Below are 16,738 nucleotides of genomic sequence, written 5' to 3'. Positions count from 1 at the left end.
GCATAGAGACTTCCTGGAATGCTGATATCACAGTAAGTCTGCACCTAGCCAAGAAATAGTCCAGCATATAACTCCCATAAAAAGATTTCATCATTTTCACCCTTTGGTTTTTGTTCAGACTGAACAAATGATGCATGACATGTCAACCAGAGAGCTTTAGAGCCAGGCTAGCTGTTTCCCCCTGTTTTCAGTTTTAAAGCTAAGCTGAAATAAATGTTGCAGGCTCCAGCTGTAAAATGAGCAGATATTACAATCTTCTCATCTCTCTGCAAAAAGCAGATTTCACAATTTCTCAAACTATTCTTTTAAACTCAGATGTGAAGCCAAGAAACAATGAAATAAAAATGAAAAAATACAGGTTTGATTAAAATAAAAAAGTGTACTTAAAGACTGCACTTTAAGAAAATGAGAGACATTAAGCCGACAACCAAGACAAAACTGCATCTTAGTTAGTGTAGTCATGCTGTTAGTGTTTTCCAAAGCCTGACCATTCAAATACACACATCCCATTTCTCTGCCTGCCAGCACACTAACAGCACAGCTCCTGCTTTAGTGACATGACTAACTTGAATAACGAAGAACGTCACACACAACCACTAAAAACAGCCCTCAATTCTAGGGTTCGTCAAACCCCTACATCAGCAAGACAGGCGCAGAGGCACGATGGGGAGGAGGGACAAAAAAGAAGGAGAGAGAGCTCTACAATAGTAATTATTTCTCCTACAGAGTGCGCAGCTGCTTGCCAGTGGTCTAAAACCACCAGAGAACACTGGGCAACACAGACCGACCTGCTGTGTCCGCCCCAGACACCGGCTACGGTTCCCGAACTAACTTTAGCTACCGTTTACAATCCACCACATACAATTAGACCGGACATTAAAGTCAGAGAAACATATCTTTATTTTCTCTGGAGTGAACAAAAAAAAAAAACCCAACAGGACAATCTGCTAGCTTTGCTTTTGAGGTAAAGCTGAAAGAATCTGGATTTGTTATAAGGGTGCTCTAAATGAGGTTAGAAGATTATGTGGATAAAACCCAGAGAACAATGGATGAAAGGAAAGTGAAAGTGGAGCAAGAAGGTGGAGAGAAAATAAAAGAAATTGAAGAAGCAGAGTGAGTCAAGATGAAGTCAATAGGACACATATCCACTTACTTACTGAAAGGACATGGATATAACATAAAAAAAAATTAGAGAATAAAAATGATGTGCGCTAGGAGTACGTGGATGATTTTTCTGTACTCCAAAACAAGAATGTATAAGCAACACATGACAGACACGCAAGGGTGTGACCGCTGAGGGAGGGGGAAACAGCAGGAGAGAAAGCTTTGGCCTTTAGTGTCTAATTGGCTAAACTTCAAGCAGCTCTGGCAGGAGCAGCGTAATTACAGAGCTCATGAAGCAAGAGTGAGGGAGGAAAAACGAGGATAGAGAGAGAACGGAGGAGAGGGAGAGCCTGGTTTCTCTGATCCTCAAAGCTGCAGGGCTGCCTGCTGCTCCGGTTCCCAGCTCCGGGGAGGTTCGCAACAGCCGCTTCCAGCTGTCAATGCGCCTCATCTGGCTGCTGCATTAAGGAGAGAGGAGTCGTCCCTGGCCCTCCATGGCTCCTGTCCGCTGTCAGCACTGTGATATTTGTGTCCATGTGTTAAAAACTAGGGCCTTATCAAGCCAGACTACAATAAGAACAAATCGATGTGTGCACTCTTGCTGGTATGCCTAGATGTCTCCTCTTTACAGGTTAATACTGCACGTGTGAGTGTTTCAGAGTGTTTTTAGGTCTTTTATTAGGCGTCTGCTCAAAGTGCTTTTGGGCCGCAGTGGTTTCTGTGTTAGCCATGAGTCAGTGGCTTGTGTTAGCGACTGTGGAGATGTCACCAAACAGAGCATACGCATGCATACCCACTAATAATACCCTCCTGAATAGCCTCTACATACTTTAGGTCAGAGTACTAACATAAAGGCAACCACAGGAGCCAGTGTGTGGGTAGGGGCTGCCCTTTAGTGAAACTCTCTGCATGCACCTTGTTGTTTCAGGCTTACAGTACACAAAGCAGAAGATAATGATGTGCCCAGAGCATTTAACAAATAATAAAAAAACAATCGCCCATAGCAGCAACAAAGCAAAGACACATTCTATTTGTGCGTATGTGTACAAAATGTATATAAGAAGTGCACAAAAGAAGCTCTTGCGTGATTTGTGATAGAATCATTATAAATATCATCTAAATTCCAGCTGTTTTTCACAAAAAACAAAACAAAACAGATGTTTGGTAAGAAGAGAGAAAGGAAAAGAAAAGAAAGAGATTGAAGAAAAAGGGGAATTTTAGCCAAAAGGTCAACAGACATGTCTGAGACTAATCCAACATGCTGTAATAATAATGTCAACTGCAAGTCCTTTATTTACTAGCATAAATTATCCTTCCTTTAATCAAGAAAAAAACTACATAAAACAACGGGTAACAGCACCTTGACTGGAGTCACTGCTAAAAGGTTACTGTATTATTGAAGAAAGAAAACCCTTGATTTGCACTGCACACAAAAGTTAGGAAAGGTAGACTGAAATTTTAACTTATTGAAGCTACTCATCTCATGCATCAGGGTACACCTTGAGCAGCTCTATGTCAGCTTGATGCCTCTCTACACTGTACATCCCATGCATTTATTCAATTACACACTTGGCTGGTGCTTTTCTTTCGGCATAGGGCCAAAGAAGAGATAACAAGCCAGCAGCGATGGGACAGTTTAAGCGTGTCTGGTTTGAAGCCATCGATATCTGTCAAAGCAGCAGTGATAGCGCAGGGACCAACACGTCTGGAGAGATTAGTGGTAAAATCAGCGAATCTATCTCCAAAACGCCTCCAACTTTGGCAAGAAGCAACAGAGAGAGAGATAGTGAGGGAAGAGATGAGCACTCTGTGTGTGAGGCTAGTGACTGTTCCTTCAGTACAGTAGACTCACATTCACACACAGTAAGCTGCTATACACACAGGAACATACTGTAGCTCAACAAAGGCCAAATTATTAATACTATGAATTCAATCACTAATGTGTAGCATTCAGAGCTTAACAATGCTGAATATTTTACCAACTTAGACAACCTTGAACTGAACCACATGAACCACCAATATAAATTAACCGAATAAACGAAACCTTCGGTCCACTGATGAAAAGCTGACAGACTCTCCATCTCCAAACAGACGCTTGTATGATTAGAACTTCAAAAGCAGGCACCTCGATGCATTTGGCAGAAGACACGAGAAAACCTTTCCACACCTTGAGGGGTTGACGATGGTGCCAAGGTACCCCAGCTGTTAATCAAAGGCTTATATATGCATGGCAGCTATTCTGAATGCCAAATGAGGACCCCCCACTCCCAAGCCCCTCCTGTGACTTTGATCAGAGCCCGAACCCACCTGGCTCAGAGAAAAGCCGGTTAATGATTACTTACTTTCTCCATTTACAACACCGGGTGTCATATAAAGACAAAGTAATAAGAATACCTCACAGTATTATACAAGGCAATACAACAACACAAAACATCTGCCTTAACTATGAACTCAATAACTGGTTACATACAATACAATACAACAAACTGGTATTCTGCATCTCAGACTGAGCTCTATGCCGATCCAGAGGCTCCCTATAATGTCTGAAAAAGAATATTGCGCACTTTCGTAGTTCAGTTAAAGCAGTAACAGTTACGCACATCAGCTATCTAATCAGTTCCTCACCCAAACACATCAGGGCTCTCTCAATCACACAGGTCATAACTGATCAAGGATCAGATAAAGCTGGTTGTGTCTTATGTGTGTAAAAATTGTTGCCTTTTCATTTCACTTTAATGAGATGGGGCAATGATGGCTATTTTGGTTGATTAACTCTAATAGGGTACATTGTGTTGCTGAAATGGCACCTGGAATTTGAGTGTCATTCCACTTTTAATGGCGCTTATGGGAAATTTAAAAAAATGTGAAAACTTGTTAAAAGTCAGTCACGACACATGCTGTTTTACTAATTTTCACTCATCACATCTACTTTCACACACTTTCTTCTTGTATGAGAATGAAGTCTGCCCATTATTCTCTTGCATGGTTTTTCACTTCCTTGAGATCCACCTTCCAAAAGACCAAAACAAATCTTTATTTGCAAGCATTCCACAGTGGATAACAAAAATGCAACTCAACTGCATCCGTTCGGAAAGCTGTCTCCCCATCGCTTGGAAGTGAGAGCGCTTGTTTTGACAGGCTATCTGCTCTTGGCCTGGGTGGTAGGAATAACAACAATAACTCTGCAGGGGCCCAACAGAACAACACACACACACGCAACTGTAGATACTAGACTCAACTTTGGTATTATTGAGCAACATCAGGGATAAATACTTTGGATATCTGAGATAAACTAGGTCACTTTGAAAGATCACTTTCTGGTCGAAACAGTGATATACAATGACCTTTTGTGCCACGCACATCTTGTTTTTGTTTTTAACATATTGCACGCCCCACAGGAATAACACATTTTTCATTTTGTATTAAGATGCTTCTGACTTGATCTCATTTTTAAAGGTCAATGAATCCTTAAATGTTTTGACTTGAAAGAACGTGTAAAGCACATGTATTTTCTTCAGGTTCTTCAATTTCTGCATTGCTTTTAAGATTCCATCGGTTTACACTTTTCATATATTGTATAATGCTTGAAGCCACATCACCTCTGTTTCATGGACTTTATTTCACAAAACTTTCCATGCTCTTGTTTTGCTCAGTGGGTAGCCACGAGACTGATACACTAAGGGTAAGGAGACTGGTTTCCACAAGGGCCACCCAGGATGCTATGGGCCATATAACCATGTTTTGGCCTTTGCGCTGGAAATGAAGGGTACTTTACACTTAGCATTTCTTAAAGTCAAGTTCTTCAATCAATTTTAGACTCATTTCCAACTTCTCCGCTTGACTGTTCGTGACAGTGTGGTATGTAAATCAACTTGTAGAGATTTGCCTACAGCATACAGTCCATCTCATGTCAATGTTTTTGGCAATATAGGATATCAATACCTGCTAAAGCATGTCTCAAAAACTTGGCTCATGCATTTCAATACCCATGATTTAGGAGTGGCTGCCAAGAGCACTGCCTTCAGAAGCAATCTGAAAATCAAACCGGCAGCAGTTTTTGTGTTAAAAAGGTTTGCAGGATGAAGATGTTTCTACATTTGCGTTACCCATTATCATTCATGGGGGGAAACTGCTCAGGCTTGTTTGTATTTCTTTAAATCAATCACAATCATCTTGGGCGGCACTAAGACCAGAATGCAGTGACAGTGCCCCTGCAAAGTACTGCTGGGAGGAACTTGTTTTGCACATGGGGAGGTGAGCCCTGGCATTAAAATGGCTGAATCGAAGAAAAAGTAACAGCTGCTATCTTGTTTTTCATACCACTGACATCCAGGTTAGGGTAACTTGCCATTTTCAGCTTGTAGGTTGCTAGCTTGGAGGTTATTGTTGTTGCTTCCCATAGCAACAGATTTTGAAAACTGTAACAGGCAGAAGGGGAGGAAAATGCTTCCTAAAATAGGCAGCCAATGGCAGGCTTATACCAATAGTCTGTATCAGCTGAATCAGACTAAGAAGTTTCAAGCACACAGCTTATTATATCTTGTCAGAAAAATAAATGCATTGTAAATAATTTTTCTACTACAACAGCAAACAAAGCAGAATGCATTGTGCTGTCCAGCTGTTTCTTGACAGTCATATGTGGCAGCCGTATGACCAAAGTGTCAGGATGATGCAGACAGTGCCTGCTTATAGCTTCTGTTAATTATCAGTCCAGATTGATTGTTTAAGCTGAAAATATATCAAGCATCACTGTATCAGTCCTATATATCTCCTACAACGTCTTCTGCAAGTCAATCAACCCCACAAGGTGTCTTCTCCCAGATACATTTTGAGTTTGCCTGTGTAGGCGTTTGAACGTTTGCAGTTTGCAGTTGACTCAAAAAGCAAGGCAATACTTTAAGATAGGATCACTCATCAATCATTTTGGTTCCCCAAACCGCAGTAGTTGTTTTTGTTACAAGTTACATAGAGACTGCATAGATAATTGTTAACCTGTCTGGGGTATAGTTGGCAAAATTTTAGGGCAGGAAAACTATTCCTAGAACAGGAGTCCCATGACAGGAAAATACTACCAATTTGGGAAACACTGACTAACTTACCACTACCTAATGATTTAAAAGTCTTCACTAAGTCTGACTGCGTAATATGAACATGTAAGCCGGTTCAAACTGAGCCTAGTTTCACTGAGAAGTGCAGTGGCATCCAAAGTGTTGAAGAAGAAAGTGTGGACAGTCAGTTCATTGCCAGACAGGGTAGGCTGGACCAGCTGTGCATGTTAGCTTGATGGTTTTGGTCACAACACCATTCATCAAACTCAACAACTCAACCAGGAAGGACGAGAGGAGCAGAGATGCTGAAAGAAAGAGGAAAGCTTATTCCACAATGTGACGCCAAGGAGAAAAGCTATCTTGGACGGCAAATGAGAAACTCATTCAATTACACCCCCGCTGGTCTCTGTGTTGTGCTGGCAGAACGAAGCACTGAGAGGAACATTTAAGACATTGACTGTGTTCCAGTCGGACAGGGCATTCTGGGTAATTGGACAAGGGAAAGCTGATTCGACAACAGCAGTTACAGTGCGAGTGCCAGTTGGACGACAAGGGTTAGACTTGGCAATCTGCATCAAGTCATGCACCTTCCCTTGGTATGTCTGTGGACGATATGTCTGGCCTGATTTGTTTTATCTTGGGGGCACTGACACTTACTGACAGAATGGCATGGTTACTGATTAATTTCATCATCATATGCTTTTGTGTTGCCTTCATGTTTTAATGAGTGTGCTGTATATGTTTCTTGTGTATTAGGTTTAAGCCCACAGGTGGAGTCAGGGAGGGGCAGGTGCAGTTGGGATCAAATTGGTGGCTGCATGTAAAGAAAAAAAAAACCACTCTTGGATGCCTCCATACAAGATAAAACAAAACAAAAGGTCTTACATTGTTCCAATGTGCAAGAAAACATCAAACTCCATTACATAACTGGTATGCAGCTGCAGGAGATTCCATCAGATGCAGCTTTTATGTCTTTTTATGTTTTTAAGAAAATATCCACACTCAGATCTGCATCATCAGTCTGCAATGTCCAGAAGTTCTGTGATTTAGTGGTGCGATTCATTTTCTGGTGTATTTCTTCTTTAGTAAGTCATTCTTTTACTGTTTTCCAGGATCCCTGTGAGCAACCGGAAAGCCAGCACAAAAAATAGCGCTGCTCTCAGATTTAACCAGAAGTATGTGGTGGGAGTCATAGTATAGTAAGCATTTTCTTCATTGAATCAATTCCCTACTCTGAAGGATTGATCCCCACATGATGGTCAGCAACCATAAAGCGAAACCTGATACTTCATGTGAATATTTTAGACAACTGGAAAATTTTCTGCCACTGTACCGTACTGAAGATCTGTCAGAAATCGACTGCATGTGACATAAAAATCTGTTTTTGACAGAATCATGCTTAAGAGTGGAAAAAATCCCATGTGTTATGTAATATTTGTGACATTCTTGAGATCATTACCTCACTACCCAAGGGCAGAGCAAGCACCCGCAGAATCATCTCTATGGCTGAACTTCTTTTATGATTTTGAAATAAACAAAGGAAACAGTGTGGTGGGTGTGAGTATTGAAAGTGCTTATATGCAGGGAATCATTTGGGGACTGTTGCAGGCTTAAAGCATCCATGAAAATGTATTCCATCTCATCCAGACTTAGCTCAGACCACACTGTGGACACAGACGCAGCATTTTCCTTTGTTGTGTTGACTGTTGTTGCTGTAGTTGCATTTCTTCCTCGTGGTCCTCTCTGTTTCTTCTCCTGAGGGGTTTGTTTGTCTTGGCACCAGCTGTTGGTGGATAGTTCCTCTAATAGAGCAGGGAATTGGAGACGTCAGTGTTTGTAGTGCAGATTCGTGGAGAGGTTTCAATTTATTGATTCTCCTGTTTATTTTGGACGTGGTCCTCATTGGAAGGGTAAATTATGTTAGACCTCATAACATCAAGAGGAAGCACAAGCTGCGAGTTCATCTGAGGAGGACTCTGAACTGCTCTGAAATGAATAAACCTCACCATAAATCAAGAGAGATGTGGAACATGCAATGATGTTGCAGATAATTGTACTCCATGAAAACTGAAACACCAATACAATACAATACATGCTGTTGCTGGGAAACACCTGAGTTTGATTGGAATGATTTCTTGCCAACGTGCAAAGTTTCAACTGACTTTGATTCAACTGTCTGATTAAAGTTGAGACGTGTGCAGATTTTGTCTGGATATTTGGGTAACTTGGAAAAGGGTTTTCTTGCCGAGGATGAAAAAACAACTAATAGCTCCAGAAATCTTGCACAATCAGACCCGGAGAATGTGAAATGTGGTAACACATAAAAAGCACACGAAGACAACAGGTTGTAGGCATATTTGTAGTAAATCACACAAACAGACAAACACATACGCACTCACTCACAAAAGAAAACAAGTCAGTGGAATCTGGCACTCTCAAACTGTAACCTCAACATAGCAAGTGGTTTACTAATAGACCTACATGCCTTAACCCATAAAAACATGTTATTTAGTTTGCCACTACTGGCTCTTTGAAATAGTTTTGGTTTCTTCAGGTGCCAATGTATGACGCTTTTGGTAAATCCTAATCTCAAGATGCCAAAGTAAATCCATATGCTTAAAGAATTTGTGTGATTTGTGCCTTTAATTACAAAATGTGGTCTTAATGCTGTTGTGTGAGCATTTCAGGGGTATGTAAGGTGAAATGCTCAAGTACACTCACCAAATGCAGTTCATTCCTTTATAGATAATGCAATTTGGTTCAATTTATCTCTCATGGAAAGGCCAAAGATTTTGTTGTTTGCACCCAATTTGTCCTCTAGAGTATTGGGAAGTTTACTTTTCAACTGTAAAATGTTCCACTCAGTACATGTACAGTTTCAATTCTTCAAAGAACCTTTGTCAAAAAACTTTGTGTTGCTCATTCTTGACCTTGGAAATAGTAGCTGACATAACAGCTTTGCCGCAAGGCCCATTTAGTATCTGTTCTGCAGCTTTCAATCATAACACGATTGTGTTTTGTATTGCTGCATGTCACCTACGCAAAGTTCTGACATAAAAAGATTTGAACATCGACACCTCTGTCAGAACTAAGCAACTGAGGATGATGGTGTGACAAAATGAACATTGTGGTGAAACTGTCTATCTCTGCTGTCTATCTCTATCTCTGTTAACATAGACAAGAACTCGTTAAAGTACTCAGAAATCTGCTGAGGTTAGCAGCCGGGCTCTTTTCAATACACAGAAAAAAGTTCATCTAAAAAATATGCACCAGACAACCTACTTTTGAAAAGAACCATGGTTTCCACAGCACAGTGGCCTCGCGGTAAAGACTTTTTCCAGAGAGATCGAGAAACCACTGTTTTCTAATGATACTCATGGTTGATCATAGCATTCAAACCCAGGTCACTGAAGCTGCTGACAGTTCCTGTCCTTCCTGACGCCTCCCTGACCTTTGACCCTGTCGACAGAGTATTCTTCTTCAAAGCCTCCTCGCCACTCCTTTCTGAATTTCCCTCTGTACCTCTCCAACTCAACACCTCACCCCTTCGCTTTTCATTTATCACTTTCTCTCTCTCTCACACACACACACACACATAGCCGTCAGCAGCACCTATCAATCGCTGAGCAGTATTTTAAGTAAGAGGGAATCTGTGTATAGGTGTGTGCCCATTTGTGTGAATACGCACTCAGTGGAAAGAACAAAGTGTGAGGTGAAGAGAGTGAGCGCTACGTGTGTAGGAAAGTGTGAGTTCACAACCATATGTGTGTGTAGGTGTGTGGATGTGACAGAGCGAAGCATGTAAAGCTGCCAGTGCTATATTTTTGCTAAGCAATTTTTGGTAATGTCACATGATGTCACTAATATACTAATTAATATATTTCTATTGATCAAAGTGACATTAAACGCACCGCTGAACTAACTGCTGATCACATAATCTTAAAACAAAGAAGTAATAATTCCATCAGTGTGTCCCTTTTCACAGCACGCAGTATGACGTCTCAGTAGGAAGAGCACAGCATTTTATCATTTACACCTGTGACTTTCCTGCTCAAAATGTGAAAAAGGGGTAACAGGGAGAAACTCAAGTTGGTAAATTCCGCAAACTGTTTAAATTGGCAAAAAAAGTCATAAATCTAGGCTGGCTCCAGGCGTCTGAATCTTCATCCACAATTTCTTTTCAGGGGTTGAAATGGATCTGAAGTTATGGTCAGTGGCAGATTATTTCGCAGTTAGAAAAACAACCAAGCCAACGAGAGCGTTGTAGGTGGGATCCTACCAAAGCCACATTTTTGATCCAGACAAAAATGGTGACAAGCATGAATCGTTCCTCCAATAGTGCGGCAAAATTCCGCTTTTTCCATAAGATCGCATTGTCTGTGCAGAGAAGGATGGATGGTCTGACAGAGTGAGCGCTTGCGTGTGATTCATGTTTGCCTAGCAGCGGTGGCTGAAGTGGTGAAAATCTGCCCTGAGAAGCTAACAGCAGCTCCTGAAGACTCCCCACTTTGTAGATCTGATTTTCATGACAGGACTTACACTCCTCCTCTCTGCAGCCGTTAAATTAAAAACCTCACTCCAGGGAAACGATTAGCTGTAGGGCTAACATGCAAAAAATGACGGATGCTTAGGGTCGACGCAGAAAGGTATGAAATTACATTTGCGTCCATCAAGGAAGAGATGAGCTCAAATTCCCCATATTTCTAAAAGTAGTGAGAAGAGGTGCAGCGGATAATTTTGACTTAAGCATTGCAAGAAGGGAGAAAATAATTTCTTTTGGGCCTGGGTTGAAAGACAGTGGTGTGTGGTAATTTCCCCTTTGGCAAAGCATCTGCCTTCTGATGCTTGTACCAGGAGAAAGTTTGAGAACAAGACAAAATTACACATTTGTGTGAAATGTTCGCTATTTCCTCTTCCTCTCTCACATTTTCGCACATTCATTCATAGAATAAATCCCACTTTCTCACATACAGTGAAGACACGGAAAGATTTCAGAGATAAGCATCCACAACCGCAGAGCTGCAGTCATTTCCGCTGAGAATTTGGCTGAGTGATGGTCCCTGCGACCGGTTGTGGTGTGGAGAAATTAAAGGATCTGGGTGTGTTTTCCATCTTCAAGCGCATAAATAAACTCTTGTGTCTCTGGTTTACATATACAAGCAAAAAAAAGGGACAAGAGGAACATGCAGACTCAGGGGAATAAAAATCATCAACGAGTTGTGACAAATCCACATTATATACAGTTGGGCAAAAAGAACAGAATAAAAAAGAAACTGGCACTGGATAAGCACTGGACAAAGAACCTGACTTTACACATCAGGAGATACAAATTCGGATGAGCACGTTCATAAAATCACACACACACACACACTCCCTTTTGTTTCCACTGGACTCCCTCACCTCATATTCATCCTCTAATTCTTTCTCTAACTGGAGTTGCTGGTTTTGGCCAGACCAAAGCCCAGTTATTTGACCGCAGCAGTTCCAGATCAAGGCCAAGTGGGACACACTCCACAGCATCCAAACCAGCACATACTGTGTACTCCAACACGGCATACGCCTCGAGACAGAGACATTAGACGTGATGCAGAAGGAGAAGGGAGCAAACAGGCAGAAACGAGAGACAGATGGACAGATCATCTAGCGCTGAGGAAAACTGAGAGTGAAAAGCAGACGCTGGGCAAAAAGACAGCAACTACAAACTCTGGAGACAAATATTTGATCAAAAATAACTGCAGTGATTTACAACCTTCCAGCAGAGTCTATGGGCTGTATGACCGAACAAAACCTGATTCGGGGCTGTACACTTAGTTGTGCAGGCTAATGGACGCACTTCACATGTGTGTGTATGTGTGTGTGTGTGTGTTAAGCACACTGAATTGGTAAAAATGAGAGGGTACTGTGTGAAACCTAATCGGAACAGTTTGTTTTTGGAACTATTCCCCCCTGACAAATCAACACTGGGGCTTGTCTTGGAAATGACATGGACGTGAAACCTGAACTTGGGTTTTCCTAAATTTGCTTTGGACTAACAGATTCCTTAGCTGCCAATCTCCTAAAATAAGATCTAAAGAAGATGTGGAAGGATAAAGAAGGCGGTTGAATCACATCACCAAATCTATGGCTGCTGTAGCAACTACAGATGGGATCAGGATGCTTGGAGAGTTGTCGGAGGAAACCAGTGACCTTGGATTAGGCTACAAAAGAAAGTCTCTGCTGTCAAATTGAACATTTTTATTCCAAATAAGACATCCAATGTTTGGAAAATCTATTACAAAATGGTTCAGAACAAAACGACTGAATTAACTTTGGCACTATCAAGGCGCTTGCTTGTCTTGGTTGACAAAAATGGCACATTTACAGACAAAATAATCTGCATTTTAAAGCACTTTTTAATCAGTTCACTTATAGATATTCTATGCCTGATTGGAGCACTCCCAATGGCTGGAACTGTTTAATATAAATCTTTGTGAGCATCCAGTTTTCTGACAGGTTGCGCCACATATGGGCCACATTCAGCCTCTTATGGACCTTTATAAACTATACTGAGCTGCAGATGGATCCCTTTCCACTACTGCTGAACTCAGCTGACCTTTCAGTCTGCATATCTCAGCCCGACCTGGCTGTCTGTCAACGGTTCTCTACAGATATGTGACAGTCAGGGAATTCAAAGGGTCCTCAGTTATCAATACATGGTGACAGCTGCTGAAGAACAGAGGGGTGAGTAGAAACACAGCTGCTGACCATGTCTTCATAGTTCAATTATCCTGGTCGCTCTGCACAAAGAAAAATTAATAATCTAATGAAAAACAGGTCAAAGTATAATCAGGAAGTACAGATGCTTTTCTTTGATTGAAATTAGATCTAATTTTTGCTTCTTCCACCCTTTTCATCTGAGGTCAATTCAATCAGGCCAGCTTGCGTGCTACGTTGGGTCAGTGTTTATGTGAAATAATGGTGACTAAGGAGGCCTCGGGGTTCTCCTAGACATTCAGAGGTCGGAAAGTAGGCCCCTGTTTCTGGAAAATATTCGGTATCCATTTCAGAGAGGAGGGCAGGGGTGAGCAGAGTGTGACCAGAGAAGGAACAGGAGTGCATAAGTCACTGTTGAGTAACAAGGACCGTCTATACATTTGGACACAGTGGAGTAGAGTTTAACCACTGGATATGCCAGACTGCAGGCAGTGTGAAGTCAAGGGTGGTTAGTTATGCAAGCATTTATCTTTAACCTTGCAATAAATTGTTTGTTGGCCACTTGGGGGCAGCAAAAACAAGTTGATATGACAGACTTGTTGAAAAGAAATGAAAAAATCCTAATTGTTTTGTTCGACTTACCATCTTGAAACTATAGATATTTCATTTAATATTTTAAAAGACTAAGAAAATCAGCAACTTTTCATATTTGAACAGCTTGAAAAATTAATCAAAATATTTGGCTTGAGTAGTCAGACTAATTTCGGAGCACACGGTTTCTTCTTCTCAACACCGAAGGATTAATGATGTCAACACAGCTGAAAAAATACAGCTCTGTCAAAGCATTTTGTGAGAAAAATGCCCTGGTAAGGCATACTTGAGGTTGATGGACAAAGTTATGAAAGGAGAGAATGAAGAATATTTGTTTCAGGATGATTCAGTAAGAAGAGACCCAGAGAAGCAGAACTCGAGACTAAAGCCGAAACCCCAAACACACTGACACACAGATACACACACACACACACACACACAAAAGCACACAAAGCCATGTTGAGTCTATTGTCTCCTGTACCATGACAGAGTCTGAATAACTTTCCAACTGCACCCTGAACACAGGCGCCAGGTAACCATCTGGTACACTGTGTGTGTGTTTGTGTGTGTCTCTGAGCTCTACATACACACCATTTAATATTACATAATATTAGATAAGAAAAACACCTATCCTCTATTTCAAGTAAAGCAAAGTTATCAGCCACATCTAAAACCATTAGTCATATTGAGACACCCGATTACAACAAAACTGTGTTAAATCTATCATCATTAATGCTTAAAAAAATAACAAAAGTATCTGGAAGTCAAGAGAGTCACCACTTTCTGAAATCAACATACTATAAACTAACTAAAGTCAAAGCCTTTATACTTTATAACACTGAACATGTAAATTGTTGAAGAAATAGAAACACACCAACCAAAATGCAGTTTTGTGAAAATAAAGAAGAGTCAAATTAGTCACAAGATAAATCAGGAGGTTCACATGGTGGTCGTTAGGATGGGAAATGTTAACTTTTCAGACTAACTAACTGCAAACAAACTACTACTGTGAAGACAAACCATTTTCTTTCTGCTCAGGTGATTATTACAAAAAGCAGTGACAGAAAAAGGGACGCTCTTCCCACTACTTTTCTTGTTTCGTGAATAAAAGTGTGTTACTTTAAAGCCTCACTTTGATAAGCCATGTAACAGATTTATGAGGTGCTACATACAATGATGGTCGAGTCCACTGCAGGCTCAGAAATTTTAATTCGGTTGTCTGGTGTCTGTGGACGTTCCTGTCTGGTCTCTGTCTTATCACTGGTAGGTGAGTCTGCCCCATCCTTCTGTCTCATCCAATCCTGCCAGAGACCCTCTGATACTGAGGAGGAGGAGAAGGAGGCAGAGAGGCTAAATAGAGGGGAGAAGCAGACGGACTGAGGGGGAGGAAATGATTAAGGGTGAGATGGCGGGAAGTGGCAGCTGCACGGACAGGAAACAGAGACTTTTCTTATCTTATCATGGCTGGGTCCAGCCTTGGGGACCGGATCAAAGAGGTGCACCTTGCTTTCATTTGCTGCAGCCTGCTTTTTCATTGAAAATGTAGTCCTCTTCGCTTTTTTTGCGCAACACTGGTAGACTTGCTCCTATTTTAGGGAGGTTTGAATAAGTTGGTGAAAAAGTAGCTCCACTTTCCTCTCCATGTTATTTCTCTAAGGTGTCACTGCCCACCTTTCTGAGAGTTTAACTTGAATTCATTGCTGGTGAGAATCCACTAGTTTGTTTAAAATCTGCCTTGTGACTCAGCCAAGTGAATAAAAAAATGCTTCAGTGAGCAAATATGTTTTCTAGAAATGAAAATCAGTTACTGTAGACAGAATTTTTCCAGCATTCAGGTGATGGATGATGTTCATTTCCCTCCTTTATTTGCTCCTATCTACATCTCATTACCGGCTGTACAGAAATTCATGCAAAGGCTCGGACTTTCAAACATTAACATGAAGTGTAAACGTGTGTGCCTGCAACTCTGTGTGCCTCCAGACAGGTCCAGAAAGTACAGGATGTACAGTACATCTCCACAGGCAAAATACAAGCAACTAACACATGCCTCATTTAATCTAATAGACAGTGTTTTGAAAGATAATACAGCATGTTTTGGCTGTAGTGTGTCAAGGTGGACAAATGTGATGTTCTCCCCTCTGACATTCTGCTGGGGAGGTCTGCAGCTCTGGGGGAGACTGTGATGGAAACACATAAAAGATGGGGAAAATGGAAGAAGAATGAAGAGGGGGGGGGGGGGTGTCACAAACAGAGCCCTCAATATTTGTTTCGCTTCTTGTGGTCTGGCAAAGCTCAGTAAAGAAAGGCATCATCACAAGTAGAGCTGTGTGAAGCATGATTGACAAGTCTTTTTCTGAACGAACAACTTAGATTGTTTTCAAGCTTTACTGGAGAAATGTGGGCATTGATTCAAATGTTCTAACTGGAAAAATGTGGCAGCTTTACTTGAAAAGGCTGTCAAATACTTCCTAAACTTTGTTTTTGAACCACACAGTGTGAGAACTGGAACTTGTAGATGCATTGTTGCTTCATTTTACATCTACAGTCACTATTTAAATTAAAGTACCTGTTTACAAGGTTTGGAAGTCGGCTAGGCATTCTTTGTGAATTCAAAATGAAAACTACGAGCTTAATTCATTCTTGGTGGATGTCTGCAGGATTGAAATGATGTAGAAAAAAAATGTGAAAAGAGTCTGTGAGATTTGGGTTGGATTTACAAGTCGAGAGCACATATATTCTCAAGCACGCACGGCAGTTTACAGTCTATAATACATCCTCTCTGACTTATATGATGACAACCATGTAAGGACATGCAGCTGGTCCATAAATAAGGAGTGTGAACGTGTGTGTTTTTCTGGTATGTTGGGCACATTTGGAGTCACTGGAACTTTTAACTGAAGAAGCGGAGGAAAATAACCCACCTGCTAGTCCAACTTATACAGATTTCAGTCCCAGAAACACACAGACTGGCCGAGCAGAAAGCTCCCTTTATTAAGTGGCTAATGCCAGTAAACTACTCTACAGACCGTTTCGACCCAGATTTCAGGGAGCCTCACCAGTAGTCAGGTAAAAACATTACTGTGAATAACCACCACAAAGAGCCACATTCTTTCTATCAATTCCTCAACCCAGGTCTTTTTCCCTGCTCTTTCTCCCACTTTTTTCCTCTCATTCTTCCATCGTTCTCCCACTCCTTTACTCTCATCATCTCACTTCACACGCTGCCCATCTGTCTGCGTCTTATGCAACTGTGAAGGCAGACTGACACAGTGAAGAAGCCAAGTCCGCTTCAGAGATGGTGT

The 16,738-nt window shown here is 41.3% G+C and overlaps 1 protein-coding gene across 6 annotated transcripts in view; it reads right to left on the bottom strand.

Moving 5' to 3' along the window:
• svep1 (sushi, von Willebrand factor type A, EGF and pentraxin domain containing 1) overlaps positions 1–16,738 on the bottom strand; it is a 96,492-nt gene that overhangs the window by 56,224 nt on the left and 23,530 nt on the right. The window lies entirely within an intron of this gene.

Source organism: Scatophagus argus, chromosome 23 (assembly GCF_020382885.2).
Source record: "Scatophagus argus isolate fScaArg1 chromosome 23, fScaArg1.pri, whole genome shotgun sequence".
NCBI lineage: Eukaryota > Metazoa > Chordata > Actinopteri > Scatophagidae > Scatophagus > Scatophagus argus.
The sequence above is the reverse complement of the archived record's forward strand: the minus strand, read 5'-3'. Positions and strand labels throughout refer to the sequence as shown.